The sequence below is a fragment of the Aedes aegypti genome, chromosome 2 (assembly GCF_002204515.2).
Source record: "Aedes aegypti strain LVP_AGWG chromosome 2, AaegL5.0 Primary Assembly, whole genome shotgun sequence".
Lineage (NCBI taxonomy): Eukaryota > Metazoa > Arthropoda > Insecta > Diptera > Culicidae > Aedes > Aedes aegypti.
Genome location: NC_035108.1, coordinates 328,991,526 through 328,997,379, shown reverse-complemented (window position 1 = coordinate 328,997,379; position 5,854 = coordinate 328,991,526).

The window sequence follows — 5,854 nt, the reverse complement described above, 5'->3', positions numbered from 1 at the left end:
GCTAGTCCATATTGGTACAGTATACAATATGGCTGACCTGAAAATTTGTTTGAATATCAAAAGTTTGTTCTTAAGACAAAGTTTTGATTTTCTATTAATGAAGAGATAATGACATTTTACATATTTGTTACATTTGGCTTGAATGCCCTCAATGTGATTTTTGAAAGTTAAATTCTTATCTAGTTTGAGCCCTAGATACTTAACTTCATCTGACCAATTTATAGGAACCCCTCTCATCATGACAACATGTCTACTTGAAGGTTTCAATAAAGAGCTTTTGGTTTATGGGGGAATATTATTGTTTGAGTTTGGGCAGCATTAGGTGAAATCTTCCATTTTGGCAAGTATGAAGAAAAAATATCCAAACTTTTTTGCAATCGACTACAGAAGACACGCAGGCTTCGTCCTTTGGCGGAGAGGCCTGTGTCATCCGCAAACAAAGATTTTTGACATTCCTGAGGTAACTGAGGTAGATCAGTTGTAAAAATATTGTACAATATTGATCCCAAAATACTGCTGTGAAGAACACCAGATCTTACAGAAAGTCTTTCAGACTTGGAATTCTGATAATTTATCTGATGTGTATGATTTGACAGATAACATTTTATTATTCTAACAATGCATGTTGCAAAATTAATTTATTTTATTTTAATTTTACAATCAAACCTTCATGCCAAACATTGTCGCATGATTTTTCTATGTCTAGAAGAGCAAGACCAGTAGAATAGCCTCCAGATTTGTTGGAACGAATCAAATTTGTTACACGTAAAAGTTGATGAGTGGTCGAATCAGTGGCGTAGCTAGAATTTGGCCCTTCAAATAAAGGCTAGCAAAATATTCCTTCTTTTACCAAACTCACACGTACCTTCCTTTTTTTTCGTAGACCTTCAACATTTGGAAGGAAGTTTCGTGATTAAAAGATCAAAAAAAATTCTGCTGGTGAAAATTTACCCATAAGAGGAGCAAGAGTTTTCGACAGGAAGTAGTTTCTGATGTTACGTATTGTGGAATCAAAAATATATATGAAGCAAATGCTTTAGAAGTTTCTATATGTTTCTGCTTAATCTTTGAAGGTATTCTTTGATAATTTTCTGTGTGTTGTTTGGTATTTGGTAATATGCTTACAGTTATTCCTAGCCAAATTCTTTGAAAAAATCTTAGAACAATTCATAGGAAAATATCTAAAGAGATCGCTAGACAAATTCCTGGAATTCTAGTATTGCGCAAATCACAGACAAATTCATTGTTGTGGTTTTTGATGCAGATCTAGATAACATGTTTGATTTTATTATTGCTATTTATTATTATTTTGCTGATTTGCTTATTATTGTTTGCTTTTAATGAAATGATATTGATTTTATGATTGATGTTATTTAATGAGGAATGCCCAGGGAAACTCATAGCCATCCTTAGAAAAAATGTAATATAAAATAAATGAGATTCTTCTGAAGTTAAAATATTTTCTGGAATGAAATTCCTTAAATTCTTGGATTGTTATTGAGCAACTCTTTGTAAAAAAAGTTTTAGAAGAAATCTTGTTAGAATATTTAAAATTTTCAAAAAAAAAAACCGTTAGAATCGCTAAGAAGCTTCTGAACAAAGGTACTGCTCTCATCACTTGAAGAACTCATCGTAGTGATGGACGAATCTAAGAAGATCCCTGGAAAAAAGGATGAATTTGGAATGAATTTCCAATTATCTTATGAATCATCGAAAATATCAGGAAAATAAATCCAAGAATAAATCCCAGGGGATATATTTGAAATAAGTAAAACAATTCGTGGGAGAATCCATAGAGTTATTGGTAAAGGAATATTCGAGAAAACCACAGGATTTCTTGGCCAAGGGTATGCCAAGAAAACCTTTCAGTGATTTTCTGGGGAAAACGTTCAGAGGTCTCGTGGAATTCTTGCTTGAAACCTTTATAAATTATTTCTATTTCTTGGAGTTCTTGAAGAATCCTTGAAATGTTTGGGTAGACATTTTCGATATCTCTGTGGAAATTTCTTTAAAATTCTTTGATGAATTGACCATTGCTAGATGACTAGCTATAAGTATTATACCCAAAGCAATTATTTAGAAATTACTAGAAAAAAATCCTTATGGCATTGTTCAGAATGTTCTATAGAGTTCGTTGGAGAAAATTCGCTGAATTTGTTGGTACCGTAATTCGGGGTGTAGTTGATCAGTGGGGAGAAGTTGATCATTCAAGTACCCACATGTATAAACTGTCACGAGAGCTATGATTCGATTTCAATTAGCACAATTCATGTGGCGTAGTATTACCTGATGGTTGCTCTTGATGATCCTAAATTCTGTATGACAATCAAGATAACTATACCATGAAAAAACAGACTTTCAAGGAAATGTTTGATGAACTGTTGAAAGGTTCTCCTCCAAACAATAGCCTTGTCAATGGCTATATAAAGACACAATTTAAATAAACTGTTTCATACATTCCAGATATAGGGGCCCAGATAGCCATAGCGGTAAACACGCAGCTATTCAGCAAGACCAACCTGAGGGTCGTGGTTCGAATCCCACCGGTCGAGGATGTTTTCGGGTTGGAAATTTTCTCGAATTCCCAGGGCATAGAGTGTCTTCGTACCTGCATATTGAAAAGTTCCGAACACATATTCCCAAGGTACAAAACATTTGCTATGTAAACATTGTTCGAATTTTCCACATATCGTAAACTATCGAATCATCATGTATCATAGAAATTTGTTATAGTTTTATGTATAAAATTGTTGTTTTGCAAAAATAATTGATCAAAGGTGTTAAAATTAACACCTTTGATCACGACTTTTTTTATTTTAAAGTGTTGATTTGTATATTCTACAACACAAAATAAAAATAAACCAAGGATTCGGAAAAGTTAATAGTCATAAAACATGTATATTTTAATACGTTAGTGAACTCATAACACATTTCTTAAAAAAAATAATTCTCGGCCATATTTTGCATGAATCTGTAGTACAAAGCAATGGCATCTTTCATCTGCTAAAAATAAACTTATCTTAAGGTGATTATAAAACGAAGCCAAACTTCAAATTTTCAAGTGCACAAGACGAGAGTATCTGACATTAGATCGCGTTGAAAACCAATCAAATTGCTTGCTTGCTGGTGGTGACCAATGGGATAGATTTTCTACGCGGAGCGCTGTTTGGTTCTAAAGTCTTGTGCTCTTGAAAATTTGAGGTGTGACTTCGTTCTATAATCACCTTAAGCCATGTCAAAACTATTGAGAACCAAAATACGTCTAACAAAAGTAAAATTCAAATTGTTTACGATCCTGTGAAACATTATTCTTGTACTTCATGCATTGCACTTTAAATAAAAAAATATTTTAGTTGCAGGAATTGATGCGACCCTTCGACATATAATTTATATAACATTAAGAATCAGAACGAATGTAAATCATCAATAATCAGATCTTATTAATCGTCGCAGTACTTGGTAGTTGCATAATTCGTTTGTATCCACTTAAACAATCAAGCGTTCGTAACTGACAGTTTCATTTAAAAGGAAGTAAACTTGAAATTTCTCACTGGAAATTAAAAACTATGAGTAGCATGTTTTGCGGAAAAGTGTTATATAGGTACATATATTTTTACGCATTTTACAATTTACTGAATTATGTTTATCGACAAAAAACCTTCAACAATATCATAATAGACGAAAATCTATAGAATTAGTTCAAAATTCATGCGAAATAATCATTTTATCATCCAATCGTATTCCTTTCTTAAAGTGTCCAAAGTAGACCCATTTTTGTCTTGAAAGACACATATTTTTCGCTATTCAAGCATTTTTTTTTTATTTCTTGATGGATTTGCTTCATTTGCTGTAATCGCTCTAAAGTGATCAACTTCACCCCATTTTACGGTAATGTTGATTATGAAGAAAATCAGTTAGAATTTCCTCAAAAAATCCTGAAAATTTTTCTGAACAAATTTTTGGAAGTATTTTCTCGTTTTTTCAACAAAATATTGGAGGAATTTCTGGATACGCTTAGTTAAAAACATTGGTAAAATATATGGCATAATTACCCATAAATTACCAGAAGAAATTAAGAAATATCCTGATGATACATTTAAAGTCAACCGCGAAAAAATTGGATCATTTTTGGTGCGTAGTTTTGGATTAATTAAAATAAAAAACTGAAGGAATTTCGAATAACAATAAATTTCATGGTGGATTAATCATTAAAATACCTACAAAACTAATTTCAACAAATCATTGGTATACGTCATGGTAGAAACGCTGGAGTAATAGCTGTATAGACAACTACTTAACTTATCTGATTTGGTATAAGGCTGATACAAAATCATTTTCTTTCGATGATAAATTCGAAAATTTTGAAGGGAAGAAAATATATTATTGTTCTGTTTAACCCTATAAGGCTATGGACGTTTTCAAGTCAAAGAACCATATAGAACAACGACCCCAAGAACAACCATAAAGAACGTTACAAGAACGTTACGTGCTCTTGAAAATTTGACCTTTGGCTTCGATTCATCTTCACCTTAAGACTTCACCATATATATGAGAAGGTATAAGTATCATTTCTAAAATGAATGACAATTAGAATGGTTTATATCAGTGTTCCCCAAACTTTTTTTTTACTTTCGCCCCCTTGAGGCCAACATATTTCAGAATCGCTCCCGTAAATGAATGTATGTAGAAAACGACATTTTGAGGTGAATTTTCGATGTTTTCCAAACTATAAGGTTTACTTGTGTTGTAATTTGGCCGTGAATCACAAATCAGTCCGATGCATTTTTGTCAATATTGTGTTGATGTAATTTTTCGACGTATTGTCCATTGATCTTCAAGCTGCACTGTCAATACCACAATAATTGTTCAGTAAGATTAGGAAAATCACTAAATCAAATTATCCCGTAACGAAACGTATCCGCATATCAATCACATTACAGATTTCCGCAACGTTTTAAAAATAAGAAGGAACCTTAAAATTGAAAGCAAAAAATAGGTAATTCAACGAGCTTTTGTTTCTAATTCTATGGAAGAAAGTCATGAAAAAATAGCGTATTTATTTGCACCATTTTCGATCGTCGTTTGACCGGGCTTGGTGACCATGTGTTGCGACGAGGAGAAGTTGGTCAAAAATCGAACTTTGCACGTTGATTAATCCATTTTTCGACACAAAGCAGTATACTCCCGCCCCCTTTCTATGCGTTGTCGCCCCCCAATTACAGTTTTACAAATTTTCGCCCCCTTAACCGGAAAATCGCCCCCAGCGGGGCGAATTCGCCCACTATGGGAATCACTGGTTTATATCGTAAGAAAATGTGTACAATCTCAAAGCTAAGCAATACTACAGATTTTTGGAGACCTATAAACTTGGATAGATTTGATTGGAAATCAGAATTAATGAAGTAGATATTTATGAATTCAAAGCCGTTATTAGACTCAACATGTCCAAAAAATAAATCTGAGCCTATTTAAGTATCTACATCAGGGCCGCGGTTAGCTATAAGAAGGTTCAGCTCTTTAATGCGTGTAACCGATTGAAAAGCAATAAGGAAAATAACTTACAAAACAAATATTCGGGAAGGCCCCTAAAATGTAATCGATCGACTAAAAATTATCGACCGATAAGAAGCTGTTTTACGATCATCAAGAAAAAATATCCACTAGCAGTGAAGTTCAATTTGACACCCCTGCCCCTCTATTTTGCTGTTGAAGCAGTTTATTATTAAAACATGCACTCAGCAAGTGCTGCTCTTTTCATCGCAACTCAATTTTCAATTGAAAGCAACTTGCGGTGGGTGACATTTGTTTCAGTGGGGAACTTTACTTGAAATCCACCTGTTGCTTCCTATCGGGC